The following is a 21,521-nucleotide window of genomic DNA, read 5'->3' on the forward strand; positions in this document are numbered from 1 at the left end:
ACTAGCAATTCAGAACACCTGCATGGCTTTGACATACAGCTGAATGATCAGCCTACGGAATTAGTTCACCAGAATATATAAAATAATAGTCAACATTTATATTATATAGCACTTTAAAGGTTGCAAAACACTTTACATATATTATCTCAATTTACTGTTCTAAGAAACAAAACTGAAAAAGGTTAAATGACTTGCCCAGGGTCACACAGTAAGAATATGGGGTAGGATATGAACACAGGTCTTTCTGACTCTGTCCACTAGGTCTACTAAGTCCAGTGCTCTATCCACTAGGCCTTGCTGCCTATATATATTTTAGAAAGATACTAAAAACAGACAATGAATTGGACCCAGAACTGAAGAGGAAGCAAATATCAGGATGAAACCCATTTGGGAAACTACAGAATTTAAAATAATCTTCATCTTCCCAGGGCAGCAAAAGTCCAGATTTTCAACAAAAAAGTTCTATTATTAATGATTAATGGTGGAGTATCAGAGAACTCCTAGGAACACATGACCAGAGAAAGAAAAAGCCAGGACATATTGAGAAGAAAGACAAACAACCAGGAACCAGAGAACGGTACTGAGATCCACAGAACAGTAAGAGAACAAATAGGTGAATCTACTATAGAGGATTTACGGAATGATGTGGATAAAGAGCATGGGTGGATTGAGTTAGATCAGTAGAAGTAATACCCATATTAATGAGATTACAAGTCTATTTATTTAAACTCATGGAAGACAGGAATGTGTTTTCAACTTACTCGCCACACTTATCTGTAGTCTTCATGTAATAGCATGTTAACTATAGTAATATATTATTTCTATTACTAATACCCAGTTTTAAATTGAACTTAAATTTAATATAAATCTGCACCTAACTTCTGCAGACCACTCTCTCTTATGTCATACACAAATGTTTTTACTTCAATCATTCAAACTAGCATTAAATCACATGTAAGAAACAAAGGAATGAGAAAATGTGTCATCACAAAACTGTAGTGTGAAAATAAAATATTTTTGGTCACATCTCACATACAGAGCATTATGAAAAATAACATCAACAAAAACTGAAAATATGATCAATCATAATATATTTCTTAAGCCTACTGAAGCCCACGTACATTAGAAAAACCATCCCTTTTTAATAAACAGTATCAAAGCACTGTCCATTACTTTTTCCACTTCACAAGGCTGTCTCCTTTTTTTTGCTTGCTGCCAAAATTTCTGCAGTCCCTGAGGGACAAAGCATAGTCTTCTCTCAGAAAACATCCCAAAGGAAACAGGTAAAGAAGAATGAGTTTGAGATATGTCTCTACCATAAGTATCATTACACATACAAGGTTATGTCTTCTGTTGTATGGTTGTCACTTCATACAATAGCATAGCAATACAAGGAACTTCCTTGGGATGACACTTTTGATAAAAAGATGCATTGCCAACTCCATTACCTTATTTGCAGTCATTCATTTTGACAAGTGATCATTTTCCCTTATAACCTCTGGCACAGAACTCAGGAGTTAAAGTGTTCATAGCCAAGGCACTCAGTTGTCACAAGCAACTATTCCTGGAAATACAATAAACAGAAGGAGGCCTTAGTAAGTGCCTACTATGTGTCAGCATTCAGCTTAGTTTTTTTATGTTCTTCTTCTTAACAGTGTTGTAGTCACCGTGCACATTATTTTCCTGGTTCTGCTTATTAATTCGTTATTATTTAATGTAAGTTTCCCTATGTTTCTCTGAATTCTTCATATTTAGCATGTTAGTGGACATCTTGAGATGGATGTCCCATAGATATCTTAAGCTCAACATCTCCAAAACTGAAGTCACTTTCTTTCCACCTGAATTCTTCCCTCTACTGCACTTCCCATAATTTTTAAGGGTACCACCATCCTTCTAGTCACCCAGGATCAAAATTTAGGTGTTATCCCCAACTCCTCATTCTTACCCCACTGCCCTCATATCCACTCCAGTATATCTGCCAAGAAAACTCCAAATGGGGGCATAAAGAGTGAGACACGACTAAAAATGACTAACAACAAAAGAATACGAGAAAGCTCAAGTATGATCGTCTCTGTACTCTGACGAAGAATGGAGATGAAAGTCATGGGAGGTGAGTAGAATAAGGAACTAGAAAGTTAGGGTGATTGAGAAAGTATTCATGTAAATATGTGAGAAGCTGAAATGGAGATAAAGTCTGAGCAAGATACTGAACTTGTTGAAATAAGTGGGGTAATGGAGGTATGCAAGAGGATCTGGACTGATAAATTTGGATTGAATCTTAAAGGAGAAGAGATTGCTGAGTGGTGGTGGTAGATGGAGAATTTGGAGTAGAAATGGTGAGTAAGGAGTTTCCAATTCCATTACAACCAGGGACTCTGAGGGTATGAAGAATGAAAGCACAACCAATATTAGACTAACAGTGCCTAGAAAAAAATTAATCAAGAAGGAGCAAGGTTTCCATGATTACCAGAAGGAAGGAGGGAGAAATGAAAAAGGTTAATATGAAAACAAGTTTATTAATTACAGATGTTACAGAAGGCATTATAAAAGGGGTGGGTAGATCTGGAATGGAACACTGGAAGGGAGGGAAACACTGAGGTGGATGGATGGAAGGAAGCTAGGGATGGGGAATGGGATGTATCCATCAACAGCCAACTATTCAGGATCACTGTGCTAAGAGTATAAGAGGGTGGGAGTCCAGGCAAAGTAACTAAACCATCCTGTGTATGGAAGGGAATAACAGACAATAAAGCTGAAATGGTAGGTTAGGATCAAGATGGGAGGAGCTTTAAGTGCCAAAGGAGTTTATAGTCAATCACAGAAGTGAGGAGCCCCTGGAGCTCAGAAAAGTGACACAATCAGATTGGCCCTTAAGGAAAATTTTTGCAGGTGATAGAAATGATTTAGGAGGTATAATTATAGCAGTCTAGGACAGAGTTGAAGAGATAAGGGCATGAATTAGGGTGTTGATTGTTGCAATGGCAAGCAAAGAAGGATCTTTTGCTGTTTTTGTTTTAGTATAATCAAGGGCCTCTGATTGAATCTTGCCTTTCTCAACCAAGAGTCTTTACTAGGATTAAAGTACAGAAACAACAGTTTCTTTAAATAGAAACAGTATATGTATTTGTAAAGTTAATTATTTTAATGTGATTAAAGAAGATCTTCCCCAATCATTAATGAGCCTGGAAAGATTCGTAGGAAGGCCCACACATTTTGTTAAGTTCCTAATGAGGTTTTCAAGGGTTGTTATGCCCTCTGGATCCAAAAAAATGTATAAATACTCCGAGGGTGAGGTTTTCTTTGGTGTTTAGCTTTCAGAAGAAGGTTTGTGTGCCAGATGAGACTCTGGGAAGTCATTAAGCAGCCTCCCCCCATCCCTTTGAAAACTCAGATGTTGGTGCTTCCCTCTCCCGTAAATACGGTCAGATAGCTGGACCTGTCTGTTGATTTATGACATATGTATTGCTTATGGTCAGACCATTGGAAGCCTGTCTATTGCTCTTTATTTCTCCTATATTTTTCTCTAATGGTAAATGATATACGTATGTGCTTGATTAAAGGAAACTGTTAACCCCTCAAATGTTGCCTTTCCTTTTAGAAAAACAGATCAAAGAACCTGTGACAGCAGGTCCCCCTGTGTATGTCAGAGTGCTTGCTGATACAATTGTGTGAGTAAAGAAAAGGGAAAGTAGGGGGCAGAGCCAAGATGGTAGAATAGAAGAATAGACCTACAGTAGCTCTCTCTCCAAAGCCCATAAAATTTCTATAAAAAAGACTCTAAACAAATTCTAGGGTAGCAGAAGCCAAAAAACGACAGTGAAAATTTCCAGCCCAAAGCATCCTAGAAGGTGGACAGGAAAAGTCTATCGCACTGGGCTCAGAGAAGAGCCCAGCCCAGTCTTGGCCTTGTGGCTCGGCAGAGACAGGACTGGAACAGGCTTCAGGTCATGGAATCCAGGGTAGCAGTTGTGGTTCCCAGATTCCTCAACCCACAAACACCAGAGACAGCTTCAAAGTTCAGTGAGAAAGCTCTCTCACCTGGGTGAGAAGGGAGCAGGGTCCTGCCCTAGCCACAGCCCCAGACAGCTACAGCATCCATTTTTAGAGCCCTGGGCCTAAAGATCCTGGGGGAATCATGCAGCTGATCTGAATCTTAGCTCTGAGTGGTGGCCCAGGTGAGGAGGAGCACCTGGTGGAGTTGGAAGCAGCTGGGGAGAGGGAACCCTACCTGTAGATTCTGAGCAGAAAAGCTTGTGGTTGCTCCCAGAGAAGAGTGCAGTCCAGGAGAGAAGTAAACTCCTCTCCCTTGATTGTGCCACCTTGGAGAAACTGAGAACTTACAAGTCCCTAGAGTATACCCTCCATCTGATAAAGGACTCAAAAGTCAAGTAACTGGTTGGGAAAAACGCCCAAAAAAGGGGGAAAAAAATAAGACTATATAGGTTACTTTCTTGGTGAACTAGTATTTTCCTCCATCCTTTTGGATGAGGAAGAACAAAGCATATTATTAGAGGAAGACATCAAAGTCAAGGCTTCTTCATCCAAAACCTCCAAAATAAATATGCAATGGTCTCAGGCCATGAAAGAGCTCAAAAGAGATTTTGAAAATCAAGTAAGAGAGGTGGAGGAAAAATTGGGAAGAGAAATGAGAACAATATAAGAAAATCAGCAAAAGTGAGTCAACAGCTTGCTAAAGGAGATTCAAAAAAATGCTGAAGAAAATACCTTTAAAAATAGATTAACCCAAATGGCAAAAAAAGGTCCAAAAAGCCAAAGAGGAGAAAAATGCTTTTAAAAGCAGAATTAGCCAAACGGAAAAGGAGGTTCAAAAGCTCACTGAAGAAAATAGTTCTTTCATAATTAGAATGGAACATATGGAGGCTAATGACTTTATGAGAAACCAAGATATCACAAAACAAAACCAAAAGAATGAAAAAATGGAAGATAATGTGAAATATCTCACTGGAAAAACAACTGACCTGGAAAATAGATCCAGGAGAGACAATTTAAAAATTATGGGACTACCTGAAAGCCATGATCAAAAAAAGAGCCTAGACATCATCTTTCAGGAAATTATCAAGGAAAACTGCCCTGAGATTCTAGAACCAGAGGGCAAAATAAGTATTCAAGGAATCCACAGATCACCGCCTGAAAGAGATCCAAAAAGAGAAACTCCTAGGAACATTGTGGCCAAATTCCAGAGTTCCCAGGTCAAGGAGAAAATATTGCAAACAGCTAGAAAGAAACAATTCAAGTATTGTGGAAATACAATCAGGATAACACAAGATCTAGCAGCTTCTACATTAAGGGATCGAAGGGTATGGAACAGGATATTCCAGAAGTCAAAGGAACTAGGACTAAAACCAAGAATCACCTACCCAGCAAAACTGAGTATAATACTTCAGGGGAAAAATTGGTCTTTCAATGAAACAGAGGACTTTCAAGCATTCTTGATGAAAAGACCAGAGCTGAAAAGAAAATTTGACTTTCAAACACAAGAATGAAGAGAAGCATGAAAAGGTGAACAGCAAAGAGAAGTCATAAGGGACTTACTAAAGTTGAACTGTTTACATTCCTACATGGAAAGACAATATTTGTAACTCTTGAAACTTTTCAGTATATGGGTACTGGGTGGGATTACACACACACACACACACACACACACACACACACACACACACATAGAGACAGAGTGTACAGAGCAAATTGAAGAGGATGGGCTCATATCTTAAAAAAATGAAATCAAGCAGTGAGAGAGAAATATGTTGGGAGGAGAAAGGGAGAAATGGAATGGGGCAAACTCTCTCTCATAAAAGAGGCAAGCAAAAGACTTATTAGTGGAGGGATAAAGAGAGGAGGTGAGAGAAAAACATGAAGCTTACTCTCATCACATTCCACTAAAGGAAGGAATAAAATGCACACTCATTTTGGTAGGAAAACCTATCTTACAATACAGGAAAGTGGGGGATAAGGGGATAAGCAAGGTGGAGGGGATGATGGAAGGGAAGACATGGGGAGGAGGCAGCAATTTGAGATTGACACTCATGGGGAGGGACAGGATCAAAAGAGAACAGAAGTAATGGGGGACAGGATAGGATGGAGGGAAATATAGTTAGTCTTATACAACACAACTATTATGGAAGTCATTTGCAAAACTACACAGATTTGGCCTATATTGAATTGCTTGCCCTCCAAAGGAAAGGGGTGGGGAGGGAGGGGAGGGAGGGAGATAAAGAAGTTGGAACTCAAAGTGTTAGGAACAACTGTGGAGTAATGTTCTTGCCACTAGGAAATAAGAAATACAGGTAAAGGGGTATAGAAAGCTATCTGGCCCTACAGGACAAAAGAGAAGATGAGGACAAGGGCAGAGAGGGATGACAGAAGAGAGAGCAGATTGGTCATAGGGGCAATTAGAATGCTTGGTGTTTGGGGGGGGAGGGGACAAAAGGGGAGAAAAATCTGGAACCCAAAATTTTGTTAAAATGAATGTTAAAAGTTAAATAAATAAATTAACTTAAAAAAAAAAAGAACACCTCAAAAAAAAAATTAGAATGGAGCAGATGGAAGCTAAGGACTTTATGAGAAACCAAGAAATTATAAAACAAAACCAAAAGAATGAAAAAATAGAAGACAATGTGAAATATCTCATTGGAAAAACAACTGACCTTGAAAATAGATCCAGGAGAGACATTTAAAAAATTATGGGGCTACTAGAAAGCCATGATGAAAAAAGGAACCTAGACCTCATCTTTCATGAAATTATCACGGAAAACTGCTCTGATATTCTAGAACCAGAGGGCAAAATAAATATTAAAAGAATCCATCAATCACACCCTGAAAGGGATCCAAAAAGAAAAACTCCTAGGAATATTACCGCCACATTCCAGAGTCCCCAGGTCAAGGAGAAAATATTGCAAGAAGCCAGAAAGAAACAATGAGTATTATGGGGATAACACAAGATCTAGTAGCTTCTACATTAAAGGATCAAAGGGCTTGAAATATGATATTCCAGAAGTCAAAGGAACTAGGATTTAAACCAAGAATCACCTACCCAGCAAAACTTGAGTATAATACTTCAGGGGAAAAAATGGTCATTCAATGAAATAGAGGACTTTCAAGCATTCTTGATGAAAAGACCAGAGCTGAATAGAAAATCTGACTTTCAAACACAAGAATCAAGAGAAGCATGAAAAGGTAAACAGGAAAGAGAAATCATAAGGAACTTACTAAGTTGAACTGTTTACATTCCTACATGGAAAGATAATATTTGTAACTCTTGATACTTTTTTCTCAGTATTCGGGTAGTTGAAGGGATTATATACAGAGGGCACTGGAAGGGATGATATCTTAAAAAATAAAATTAAGGGGTAAGAGAGGAATATATTAGGAGGAAAAAGGGAGAATGGGGCAAATTATCTCTCATAGAAGAGGCAAGAAAAAGCTTTTTCAACGGAGGAGAAAAGGGGGGTAGGTGACAGGGAAAAGTGAAGCTTACTCTCATCACATTTGGCTTAAGGAGGGAATAACATGCATACTCAATTTGGTATAAAAATCTATCTTACACTACTGGAAAGTAGGGGAGAAGTGGATAAGTGGGTTGTGGGGAGGGGATGAAAGAAGGGAGGGCAAATGGAAGGAGAGAGTAATTAGAAGTAAACACTTTTGGGGAGGGACAAGGTCAAAAGTGAGAACAGAATAAATGGGGGCAGGATAGGATGCAGAGAAATATAGTTAGTCTTTCACAACATGACTTATGCAAGTCCTTTGCATAACTACACATTTATAGCCTATGTTGATTTGCTTGCCTTCACAGTGGGGATATGTGGGGAGGGAGGAAGGGAGAGAAGCTGGAACTCAAAGTTTTAGGATCGAAGGTTGAAAATTGTTTTTGCATGCAACTGGGAAATAAGAAATACAGGTAATAGTGCAAAGAAATCTATCCTGTCCTACAAGAAATGAGAGAAGATGGGGATAAGGGAGGGATGTGATAGAACTGAGAGCATATTGGGGAAAGGGGTAATCAGAACACATGATGTCTTGGGATGTGGGGAGGGAAGAGATGGGGAGAAAATTTGGAACTCAAAATTTTGTGGAAATGAATGTTGAAAACTAAAAATAAACATATTTTTTAAAAAAGAAAAGGGAAAGTATACAGAAAATGCTATAGATGTAGAAAAAAAACAAGATTTGGTGGCTGATAGGATAGATGGAGTAAGGATATCACTGAGGTTGAGAACATAGCTTTAGTCACGCAGACAGAAAGGGCAAGGACTGAACCCAGGTCTTCTGTCTCCAATCCAAAACCAGCCCTTTTTCCACTACCTTGTAACTAGTCATATCTGTCTGGTAGATTTCCACACCAAACCATTCCTTACTCTTGAGTGGCTCTAGCTGATGCCCTTTAATGTATCATCCCTTAAAAGTTTCATCCTAGTGTTCTTTAAGAAAAGATGAATTCCTAGAAATGTGGTTAAAAAGGGAAGAGGTTGTTGGAGTATGTATAAAAGCAAAGGAAGTTAGCTTGTAAACACATAGACAGGGAGAGAGGAGGGTGTGGTGCTTTGCCACTCTTCTCTTCTGCTTGGTTCAATTCCACAGGGGGTACCCTAGCTTGTACCCCAACCCCCAAGCTTCCACACAAGCTTTATGTATAGTCTTCCCCCATTATATTGTAAAGTCCTAGAGGGCAGGGATTGTCTTTTGCCTCTTTTTGCATCCTCAGAACTTAGCAAAGAGCCTGGTACATAGCAGGTGCTTAATAAACATTTACCAAATTAAATTGGCCAAAGTTTTGGGTAAATACTGGGGCACTTGTCTTAGGTTTCATGAGTGATCTGTTGCAGGAATAAGCTGGAGTTAGCTATTTGAAGCAGTTTTGAGGATTTTTCTGATTTCCCAAGTATGGTACTTGTATAGTAAAAATAATCTCTTCCAACACTGCAAGCATATAAGCTCTTCTTTCCAAATTACCCACTTGACTTTCCTGTGTGTATCAGATCAAATATAAAGATTTTTCTTCTACTCATAAAGGATTCTGGCTTAAGTCTCTATTTTCAGTTATTCAACTGGCTACACATTTTTATAGTCAAGTTCACAGGTGTGTTTATGCAATAGGCCAATTCAAAGATAAAACAAAGCTCCAGTGTATTTTGCATGATTTTTCTTGTGGATGGTAGTGAGATTGGTTTGGGCCTGTCAGGGTTGTTTGTAAATGTGCTGTTAACACTTGGGACTTTAATAACTTTTTTCCATTCCTTAGAGAGCAGTTAAAATGATTAATTTTATTCTCCATTCTGGTACTGAGAAAGCCATACCCCCTAACCTCTTAGTTTTATCTAAATTGTACAAAAATATTTGAAAATGGAGAGAGAGACCCTTTTCTACAATTGATATTTGAATTAGTAACCTGCCCCTTTTAATGGAGAAAGATATTCTTGGAGCCTCTCAGGCAGCTGTCTGACTGGCTGCCCTCCCTGTACCACAACCCACTCACACCACTACTGAAAAGGGAGGGAAAATCAAAGGTATTTACCAAGGTTTGATCACCATCGAAATGCCTTTACTCCTTAACAAGGCGGAAGTGAGGGGGAAAGTTGTAGAAAAATGGAATTTGGATGTTTACAAGAAGGCTAGGCAGATAATGAATTATTTCTGTTTTAATACTCCTAATATTACACAAACCACAATTTTATTTTTCTCACATTCTCCTCTGTGCTGCCTTACTTTTTATTACTTATCTTTTCTGCCTTCTGAACTACTTTCTCCAACTCCTGCTGCCTTCTCTATTGCCTTCAAGACAAGTTACCATATATAATATATATGGCATATATGGCATATATATAATTATATAATACATATACATACACTATAACACCCACTATTCAAGCCAAAAAAATCCAACCCTTTTCCCTAAAAAAGAAAAAAAATTAAATCCAAAATCAGCATAAAAGTACAATCATTATTTGAGCAAATACAATATGCTCATTTTGTTCACAAAACAATTTTTAAAATATCTTTCTTACCCATAAATGGCAACAATACAAATAATAGCTATTAAGGAAATGCCCTACTCACCCCCCCCCCAACCCCCCCCACTTCAAGCTAAGTCCATTTTACAGATTTTTTTAATCACATTTATCACAAGTCTAGTATGGAGCAAAATCTTGTCTGTTTTTTTTAAACACTTTGGTATTCATTATATTTTTGTGTTTATTATGAAAGAATATCTTAATGCAAAGCCTTTACTAAGTTAGGGGGATTTAGGCTGCCCTATAAAACACAAATGACTTGGGTCCATTTGAGGGTTATATACAGCAGAAAGGAAATATTACTACAAATGGCCATTTATAGAGTTTATAGATTCTGCTTCATATTTAACTACATCAAAGTTTCCTTGACACATCTGGAACTGCATAACAAAAACAAAACCCTAACACAATTTCATGTCAAATACAGCTCTGCTTTGGCTGGGAGCTGTTATTCTGTGATCAAACCTGTACAATAAAATAAATGAAACAGAACAATCCAGTAGTTAGCACAGGTTTTATGGTAATTACATTGCTAGTAATTAAGGTTTCAGCATTTCATTACCTTAACTACAGACAAGTTGTAAGAAACCAAAATGGTTATGCTTTCAAAGTTAGCCAATTAAATCAATAATTATGATGATTTCATTTAAAATGCTCAATCTGTTCCAGTTTCAACTCAATGTGAGTAAAACTGTTCCAGAACATGAACAAAAAAGGGCTCTGCTTACTTTCAATCTGGATTTATTCCAGCTTAAACCCACAACAGCCTCCAAGAGTGAAGGAGAGCAACTTATTATTAGCCTTAACGTTATCACCGACCTTTAGCCAGAATCATTTCTCAAATGCAAAGCCTGAGGCCAATTGTCTTTTGTTATTCACAAACAAGTCTCATTTGACTTTCAGCTCTAATATTTTAAATAAAAACAAAATACAATAAACCATGGTTCATTATTTTGCAGAATTAAATATGCCACATATAAAACACCACAAAATCCTAAACACATACAGTATAATGGGGATGCAATGGCAAGAAAAGTGACCTGAAAATTCTTTCATTCAATTTAAAAAATTTCTTACTTACCTAAGAGGTGTCAGGCACTGTCCTTGGATTCAAATACTAACTCTTCAACTTACTAGTTATAGGAACTTGGACAAATCTTCTTTAAGCTTCACTTTCCTCATCTGTAAAAAAAGCATAATGATGATACTGACAATATTTGTACTATTTACCTGACAAGATTACTTTGAAAGAAGTACTGAAGAAAATACTTTGCAAAATCTCAAAATGTCATATAAAATGTGAGTTATTATTAAAATGTTAATGACATGCTATGGGAAGTCTATAAAGTAGTCATATCCTAAAATATAAAAATCATCAGGATAATCAGTAGAAACACAACTTCAAAAAATTATTAAAAGTATCTACTATGTACAAGACAGATAAGGATTCTATTTTCAAACATGAGTTTTACTGGAGTCAGAAACTGTTTCAAAACAGAATATACTAGCTTTGAAAAGTTTCATATTATCCTGTAGCTTTTCCTGAATTCAATATTATGCATAACTAATGCAAAAACATACTAACCTATGCCTATCCAGTGAATATAGAAGGTATTTCATCCTCCCCACCTCCAAAAGCTAAAAGCGAGTATAGCCCTCAAAACTTAAGTGACACAAAAATTTTCTGGAATTTAAGAACTGAATCTGAAGGCTGTTGAACAGTCAACTATTAATAAAATATTTTCAGGTGCCTTTGTTCAAAAAGACAATTTTATTATGTAAGAGATGTAATAACAAGTAAAACGTCAATCCATGAGAATACAGAAATGTTTAACAAAGTAATTAAAGTAACTACCTGTAAAGATGTGATGCAGTATTTTTATAGGACAACAAAGTATTAGAGTAACACAAGTTACTGCAATTCCACCCCACTGTGCCTGAGATAACGAAAATATTGTAGACATAGCTCCTTCAGATTTGGAGCCGGAAGGGACTTTGGCAGTTATAGAAATCCAACCCCTTCGTTTTAGAAATGAACAAACTGGAAGCCAGGGAAGGGAGGTGATTTCACCAAGGCCACAGGCTCAGAGTTTAGGCCCTGACTCCAACACAGGGTGACTTGAGGAAGTCACCTTACTTCCCTGGTGTCTTCCCTAGGGTCTCCTGGCACCCTCCACCCTCCAGCCCCATCTCAGGAACTCTGCTTGATAACCAGTATTGATTTGGAAGTGTTGTGACCACTCAGTCTGTCATGGAAGCAGGCTGGTGAGGGAGAAAGAACCCTAACTCTGGAGTCAAAGCACCTGAATTCAATTTCCAGCTTTGTCATTTAATAGGCAAGTGCTTTACCTTCTTTGAGCCCTCCCTATTTTCTTCATCTGGAAAACAAGAGGATTATACAAGATGGCCTCTAAGGTACTTTTCATATCTTAATCTATGCCTCCTGGAACCTCTCTCATTTTGGCCAGGCCATTCTCAATCTAGAATGCACTCCCTCCATCTCTCTCACCTGTTAAAATCTATCTTCCTTCAAGGCTCCAGTCAATCAGTCAAGTATCTCCTCCCCCTATTTTGTTTATCTGGCATAACAACATCAAACAAATTAAATGATGCAGGGTGCTAGGGCCTATGCCCAAAACTATTGTTGACCCCCTGTGCTATTGGCTTGAACAGTTCATTTAACAGATTTTGGCTATATCTGTCATATTTTTTCCCTCACCAAAAACAAAACCCCTAATGTTTGAAGCAAGAGTAATTAATCCAATGTAATTCCATGTCAGCATGAAAACTTCAATGTATTTTTTTCTGGACATTTGGCAGGAATCTCATTCAAAAACATTCAAATATAAAATGGACAAAATGAGCACAAATCAAATTTGTTCTTCCTAACCACATTCTCTTTTAAAGTTAAATAAATGTGTGCAAAATATAAGTGCTTAGTGGAGAATGAAATCACATTCTCAACATATGAATGGGTAAAAGTTATAACACTGTTTCAAATCATTTCAATTTAAAATTCTACTTTGGACTTCAAAGAAAAAACAAAAAAAAAGAATGGGATTAACTGGTGCTAAATAATAAAGAACTAAATAAAAATAAAGTTATACACATATATAGTTATATGGTAGATATGGCTCTGCAGGAGTACAAATGGAAATGAAGTATTTTGCAAGTACAAACTCTAGACAGGAAGAATAGGTATTTGAAAGGGGGAAGAAGGAAAACCATATTGTAAAATTTTGAAGTCCTAAAAATTATCCAACAAGATAAGCTATCAACAAGTTCTCTATTACAGAGTTAATATGCATTATCTTTCCATGAAGGTTAATTAGCAGAAATAAAGTTTCAATATATGTTAACATATAGCAAAAGAAGTAATAAAATAACCAAATCATTATTCTAAGCAACCTTCAATAACTAGAAATATATAATATTCGTGTGGTAAAGAAATTCTGAAATGTTAGGAATGAACAGAAAACATGCCCAGTTAGAACTACTACATAACTCCATAAAAAGAGCACACATTATGGTACCTTGGAATGGTACGCAGCCCTGAAACCAGAGCTTGAAGGATTTTATGAAAATTCAAGAAAAGTAACAATGACTATCTCACCTTCAAAAGTCCCTAAGTTTTTTAAACTGAACATAAGAACTCAGTAACCCTGACATAAATCATAAATCCTCTCTTCTTCTACCCCAAACTTCCCAATTTTGCTAGACGCTAGGGCAGTTCAACAATTAAGGAATAATAAAGAACTAAAAGACCCTCAAACCCACCAACTCCACCAATTTTCAATCTGTTTTCTTTTTATTAGCATAAATCTACAGAGAGGATAAAGACGCATGTCCTTGAAATCAGGAAGACATTGTGAGTTTTGCCTCCTACACATATTGGCTATGTCACCATGGGAAAGTCATTTAATTCCTCGGTGTTCTAGTCAACTTTCAAAGACTGTAAACTGCAGAGAAGGTAAAGAACTGCATTAGTGGTTTGTTTTCTATACCAATGAAATCACAGATCCAGATCCTGTCTCCATCCTTACAGTCATCTCATGACAACTGTCTAACAATCCTTGGATTCACATGGTAATAAGTTCAAATGATCAACGATTTAAGGCAAGAAGGCACCTTAATGATGTAGTTTACTAAACATCTTGTTTTATAAGTGAGGAAACTAAGGCCCTAAGAAGGTAACTCGCTTATTCTAGGTCACATAGTAAGCACAAGAGTTAGGATTTGAATGTGGGTCCTCTAACTCTAAATCCAGCAATCTTTCCAGTGCACACATGATCCCCTGCTCATGCTTTATTTACACTTTGCATATTTCTTTTGGGGCTTCATATGCTTATGCTTTTTTTGTGTGAAATAAAAGTTATCCCATGTCACCTTGAGTACTTGTTTTGTATGGGAGCTGGAGATCCATTTTAATCTGTATTTAGGGAAACCCAAGTTACATCCTTAATAAACTAGGAAAATTTCCTGGTGCAATTGTAGATGGAGACAATTAGCAGAAGAAAAATGATAACTCTTCTAAGCGAAGGCCCACAGAATTGCTTCCTGTTAGCCCAGAGTGTTTGGGTGGCCCTAGGCAACGGGTTTCATATGGGAAGGTACCATCTCATAGCTCTTCTTGGGAGACATAACCGCTGTAATTTTGCAAATTCCCTTTTAATTTTTGTGAGGTGAATGTTGTTCTTTCTTTGTTACAGTCACTGTGCATATTATTTTTTTGGTTCTGTTTACTCTGTTTACACTCTTCTCAGTATTTACCACATTCATAATTTCTTAGCTCTTGGTAATATTCAGTTACCTACACATAACACAGTTTGTTTTGCTATTCCCCAAACAATGGGCATCCATTTTGTTTTGTTAAGGGCTGTTAAGGGATCCCCAGAACTTGTCTTTTTGAGTTGCCATAAAATAGAAACACTGGACCCAGAGCACGCAGGAGGCCCTGAATGTGTTAAAGACAAAGTTCATCTCCCCTCACCTCACTTTATTTGTTGTTTGCACCCCAAGTTGGATTTCCTGTGTGTCCTTAGAAGGCAAGACAGACGACAGCCAATCTGTGCCAGGCTGGGGAAAATGCTTGTGCAGCTGGGGTCCACCTGTGCAGATAAGTGGACCCTCCAATCTTCATAGTCTGGCAGTTCCCAAGGGAAAAGAATATGGCTTTTGCCATCACCATGCTCCTCCCCTTCAGGAGGGATTACTGCACCTTTCCCCTCCCATGCCATCCTTCTTTTCCTGTTTTCTCCTCCTCCTTTGTTGTAGTCATAATTACGTAAAGTTCTCTAAGGGCTATGACCTCTTTGGGTTTCACATGCGTGTTAATTTCTCTTATAATATAAACCTGGTTTTCACTAAGTCTCCTGAAGTTGTGATCGCCTGTTGGCAGTTTCCAACTGTTTGCTACCACAAAAAGTGCTGGCATAAATATTATTATGTAATAGGGATCATTTTTATTAATGGATAAAACTGGATTGTGTCTAGTAATGAAATCTCTGGGTCAATGGAATTGGACCTAGTTTTTTACATAGTTCCAAACTGCTTTCCAAAAGGTTGTATTGATTCACCACTCCATCAAAAATGTACTGTCTTTTACCCACAACTCCTTGAATATTGACTATCCCCATCTTTTGCCATTTCCCCCTCATTTGGTAGGTATGAGGTGAAACATTCTAAAATTGTGGCATCAATGACTGAATACAATATATACTATATATATGTTCTGACCAGGAGAGAATACAGAAACTTGCTTCAATTTCTGATGACTACTTTACAAATTTCAAGTCTGACTTTTAGTTTTTACTTTTCTACTGAAATAATTCACACAAGTCAAACACATGTCACTTTTGTCCATTCAGTGAAGTTAATGGTAAAACTGAAAGCTAACATAGGCTAACAAATCAGTACTGGCAAAAACAATGGCTTTGTGGTAAACTTTCATTTTTACATATGCTTTGGAATCTATTTTTCTTAATTTTTTCTCATACTTTATAATAGGGAGATCAGCAATTAGAATTTTTAATCTATAAGTAAATCATTTTTATATTAGAAATACTTTTCATGAAAACAAAGTTTGCTTTAATGAACTTAATATCCAGTTATAATTTACCAGGATTAATTTTTAAAAATATATAAAGATGCACAAAAAAATTTCACAAATGTTTTCTGAAGGATTTGCTAAAGCAAAACACAGATATTTGACATGGTTAACACAAATCAATCAAGTTTAAGATTCACATTTTTTATTCAGAATATTCTATTTAATTTAGGTATGCAGGTCCTCTAAGTATTTCCATTTAAGTTAATTTGTGACGCAAATGAATATTCTGAATATGCTATTTTGAATATCGTTTTCCTGAAAATTCCAAAATAACCTTAAACTTTTAAAAAGACACTCAGGAATAATTTCTCTAGATTACTCTTCAAAACACTAAGTCAAATTATATAGGCCCTAAATACAAAAACAGAAATCTCAGATAGAGCAACAACCACAATGACTGATTTCCTATTAAAAAAATATACTGCATAATCATTTAATAATTTAGGTTAAAGTCTACTGTATCTGCTGAACATGAGGGTAGGATATATTTCAAGTAATTTTCAGGGCAGAATATTATCTTGTGAAAACAATGAACTCCAAGAAAAAAAGCCATTAGTATTTCAGAATGAAGTGAGCAATTGAAATAGAATTATCCTTCTCTACAAATACTAGAGAACTATATCCTATCCTTTGATTCACTGAATGTCTATCTGGAGCTCATAATCCCATCAGAATGTTATTATGTCTCATTAATACCAGGGCACAAAGACATTTGCTAATACATAACCTAATCCAGGGTAGGAAAAATGTTTATTCTTATCTTTTCTGAGATTTTTTAAAGAGAGGGAAAAATTAGTTTTGAAATGAAATAAAAATTTAATTTATAAGTCTGAGGGAACATTTAAATTAGCTACCAATTATTAAAAAAATGGGTACTATTTCTAATGTACTAAACATATGTTAATGTATGGGATAAAAAGCTTAACACTGTATGTTTAATACTATTCAAGATAATAAATCATATGCTACTTCTAAACCATTGTAAAATATTCTATGTGTAATAATGCACAGAAAGAGTATGTAATAATTTTATTATTATAATACATATAATCTAATTTGACAATGTAATAAATAGCTTACGAGAAGCTCAGCAAAATAAAGTCATGGATATATTTTAGTTTTAAACATGAAATGTTATAAATATGGTGACTCAGATATATGCAAAAAGAAAATTAATTATGGTTTAAGTTCAGTGAAAAAAGTTTGATGGGTGAGAGTACAACTTCAGAAGAAAAATGGAAAATGTGATTACTAGTATTTATATTCAACTGACAGAAAAGATAAATATAACATTTTATATAGAAAAGAATTCTATGTTACACTCAGAAGATTAAAGGAAAAAAGTGTGAATATGATATTGATAAGATTTATACTCATTCATTTGACATAAAAGACAAATGTAACATTCAATAGAGGAAAAAAAAAGTTCAGCTTCAATTTTCCTGAGCATTTATCTTAATGTGCCATCATAAAGCATAGCTAGCATTAGCAACCTGGTACACTGTCCTCTTTTTTAGACTGAGTTTAATTCTCATTTGGAATGACTATCTAGAATGTTTTAAAATAAGGATATTACATTCCATATAAAACTATCAACTATAAGCCTTTACTGCTAATTGGCTCTAAATACAAAAAGCTTCATATTTTATTGGAGATTTAAACATTTTATTACTTAGAGATCAACTATAACATTAAAATGTTCTGTACCTTAAATGGGGTTTTCAGCTTATAAACAAGATCAACATCAAGAAGTTATTAACTTTAGTAGAAAAGTATAAGATTCAGAGGTAAAGTCAACAGTTAGTTACACGAATTCTGTTGAAGAGAATTTATTTTCTGGAACATAGCTCCTTGTCTCCACTCTTTCCCTACTTTAACCCATGTTTTATAATGCTACCAAACTAATCTTGCTTATACACAAGCTGCTGTTATTTCTCAGCTCAAAAGTTTTCAAAAACACCTTTGTCTGGCATTCAAGTCCCTCTACAGTATTGTAGCAGCCTACCTATTTTACATTATTCCTATTTCATAGATGCCATAACTCAAGGAACAGGTCTTAACCACTCTACAATTTCCCTCCATGAAGCCCAGGCTCAAACTATTTCTCATTCTTATAATGTCCTTCCTATCCTGTTAGTTGACAAATTCCTCTCTTTCATCTTTTAAAGTCCAACTCAAATGCCATTTATGCCACAAGGTTTTCCCTGATCCTTTCCAGTTAGTTAGCAACCTTTCCCCCTTTTCAGAACTTACAAAGCAATTTGGTGAGGCTGTACTTACTATCTAACGTATTATTAAAAAGACTTTCCCGAAGGAGCCAAGATGGGGGAGTAGAAAGATACACATATGCTAGCTCCCAACCCACAGCCCATAAAATATCTGAGGGGAAGAACTCCCAACGAATTCTGGAGCAGCAAAAGCCACAGAACAATAGAGTGGAGGAGATTTCTGTTCCAGAGAGACCTGAAGGGCTGACCCAAGGGGTCCGTCACCCACCAGACCAGAGCAGAGGCCAACCCTGCTCGGCCTCCCAGCACCGAGAGGAACGGATCCCAGCAGGCTTCACACAGGTCCCTCCACCCACAGGCACCAGGGGGTCAGTGAGAGGGTCTCTTTGGACAGCTGACAGGGGAGCGGGGTGTCTCCATGGCTCGCCCTGTCGGGAGGCAGCAGTGGAGGCAGCAGCTGACAGGGGCTCCCAAAGTAGGCAGGAGCTCTGAACCATTGCTGAAGGTCTCCACATAAACCCCCTGAGGGAACTGAGCCGCATGTGGCGGCCCTGCCCCCACCTGAGCACCTGAACTTAATCTAACACTGAACAGCAGCCCCGCCCCCGCTGAAAGCCCTGAGGCTGGGAAGCAGCATTTGAATCTCAGACCCCAAACACTAGCTGGGTGGATCTGGAGGTGTGGTGGGTGTGGAGAGGACACTGAGAAGTCAAGTAACTGGCTGGGAAAATGCCCAGAAAAGGGGGGGAAAAAATAAGACCACAGAAGGCTACTTTCTTGGTGAACAGGTATCCCCTTCCTTCCTTTCTGATGAGGAAGAACAAGGCTTACCATGAAGGAAAGACATAGAAATCAAGGCTTCTGTATCCCAAACAGGCAAAATAAATATTCCATGGGCTCAGGCCATGGAAGAGCTCAAAAAGGATTTTGAAAATCAAGTTAGAGAGGTGGAGGAAAAACTGGGAAGAGAAATGAGAGATGCAAGAAAAGCATGAAAAGCGGGTCAACACCTTGCTAAAGGAGACCCAAAAACATGCTGAAGAAAATAACACCTTGAAAAATAGGCTAACTCAATTGGCAAAAGAGGTTCAAAAAGCCAATGAGGAGAAAAATGCTTTCAAAAGCAGAATTAGCCAAATGGAAAAGGAGGTCCAAAAGCTTACTGAAGAAAATAGTTCTTTCAAAATTAGAATGGAACAGATGGAGGCTAATGACTTCATGAGAAACCAAGAAATCACAAAACAAAACCAAAAGAATGAAAAAATGGAAGATAATGTGAAATTTCATTGGAAAAACAGCTGACCTGGAAAATAGATCCAGGAGAGACAATTTAAAAATTATGGGATTACCTGAAAGCCATGATCAAAAAAAGAGCCTAGACATCATCTTTCATGAAATTATCAAGGAAAACTGCCCTGAGATTCTAGAACCAGAGGGCAAAATAAGTATTCAAGGAATCCACAGATCACCGCCTGAAAGAGATCCAAAAAGAGAAACTCCTAGGAATATTGTGGCCAAATTCCAGAGTTCCCTGGTCAAGGAGAAAGTATCGCAAGAAGCTAGAAAGAAACAATTTAAGTATTGTGGAAATACAATCAGGATAACACAAGATCTAGCAGCTTCTACATTAAGGAATCGAAGGGCATGGAATATCATATTCCAGAAGTCAAAGGAACTAGGACTAAAACCAAGAATCACCTACCCAGCAAAACTGAGTATAATACTTCAGGGGAAAAAATGGTCTTTCAATGAAACAGAGGACTTTCAAGCATTCTTGATGAAAAGACCAGAGCTGAAAAGAAAATTTGACTTTCAAACACAAGAATGAAGAGAAGCATGAAAAGGTAAACAGCAAAGAGAAGTCATAAGGGACTTACTAAAGTTGAACTGTTTACATTCCTACATGGAAAGACAATATTTGTAACTCTTGAAACTTTTCAGTATCTGGGTAGTGGGTGGGATTACACACACACACACAGCACAGAGTGAATTGAATAGAATGGGATCATATCTTAAAAAAATGAAATTAAGGGGTGAGAGAGAAATATATTGGGAGGAGAAAGGGAGAAATGGAATGGGGCAAATTATCTCTCATAAAAGAGGCAAGGAGAAAACTTTTCAGTGGAGGGAAAAAGAGGGGAGGTGAGAGAAAAATATGAAGTTTACTCATCACATTCCACTAAAGGAAGGAATAAAATGCACACTCATTTTGGTATGAAAACCTATCTTACAATACAGGAAAGTGGGGGAGAAGGGGATAAGCAGGGTGGGCGGGATGATGGAAGGGAGGGCATTGGGAGGAGGGAGCAATTTGAAGTCAACACTCTTGGGGAGGGACAGGATCCAAAGAGAGAATAGAAGCAATGGGGGGCAGGATAAGATAGAGGGAAATATAGTTAGTCTTACACAACACAACTATTATGGAAGTCATTTGCAAAACTACACAGATATGACCTATATTGAACTGCTTGCCTTCCAAAGGGAATGGGTGGGGAGGGAGGGATGAAGAGAAGTTGGAACTCAAAGTTTTAGGAACAACTGTTGAGTTCTGTTCTTGCTACTAGGAAATAAGAAATACAGGTAAAGGGGTATAGAAAGTTATCTGGCCCTATAGGACAAAAGAGAAGATGGGGACAAGGGAAGGGAGGGATGATAGAAGAGAGGGCAGATTGGTGACAGGGGCAATTAGAATGCTCAGTGTTTTGGGGTGGGAGGGAGGGGACAAATAGGGAGAAAATTTGGAACCCAAAATTTTGTGAAAGTGAATGTTAAAAGTTAAAGAAATAAATTTAAAAAATAAAAAAAAAATACTTTCCCACTATTATTTAATTCCAGTGCCTTCCCTTGCTAATTATTTCCTACGTATCCTGTATGTGTATACACACACACACACATATCTCTTGATCTGTACACTTTTGCTTGCATGTTGTCTCCCCCACTACAGGTTGCTTAAGGGCAGAGGCTGTCTTTAGCCACTTTTTGTATCTGCAGCACTTATCACAGTATTTGGTTCTTAATAAATGTTTATTTAAAAGTAGGCTCTTAATAAAAGTCTACTAATTATGTTCTACAGTTAATCATATGTGTCATATCTAAGAAGTTTCATTATATAATGCTTAGGAAGTATTAATTATTAGAATTAGTATTAGTATAATA

General features: G+C 37.1%; 1 protein-coding gene across 5 annotated transcripts in view; it reads right to left on the reverse strand.

The window, feature by feature from the left end:
- The window catches only part of LNX2 (ligand of numb-protein X 2), a 103,062-nt gene that overhangs the window by 61,461 nt on the left and 20,080 nt on the right, over positions 1-21,521 (reverse strand). For 4 of the 5 annotated variants that reach the window (XM_072611796.1, XM_072611795.1, XM_072611798.1 and 1 more), the window contains one exon: positions 11,110-11,210. The gene's annotated coding sequence lies outside the window, so the exon portion shown is untranslated. Of the gene's footprint in view, positions 1-1,448; positions 1,565-11,109; positions 11,211-21,521 lie in introns of all 5 variants that reach the window. The other variant, XM_072611797.1, reaches the window with a different exon arrangement.

This window comes from Notamacropus eugenii, chromosome 5 (assembly GCF_028372415.1).
Source record: "Notamacropus eugenii isolate mMacEug1 chromosome 5, mMacEug1.pri_v2, whole genome shotgun sequence".
Lineage (NCBI taxonomy): Eukaryota > Metazoa > Chordata > Mammalia > Diprotodontia > Macropodidae > Notamacropus > Notamacropus eugenii.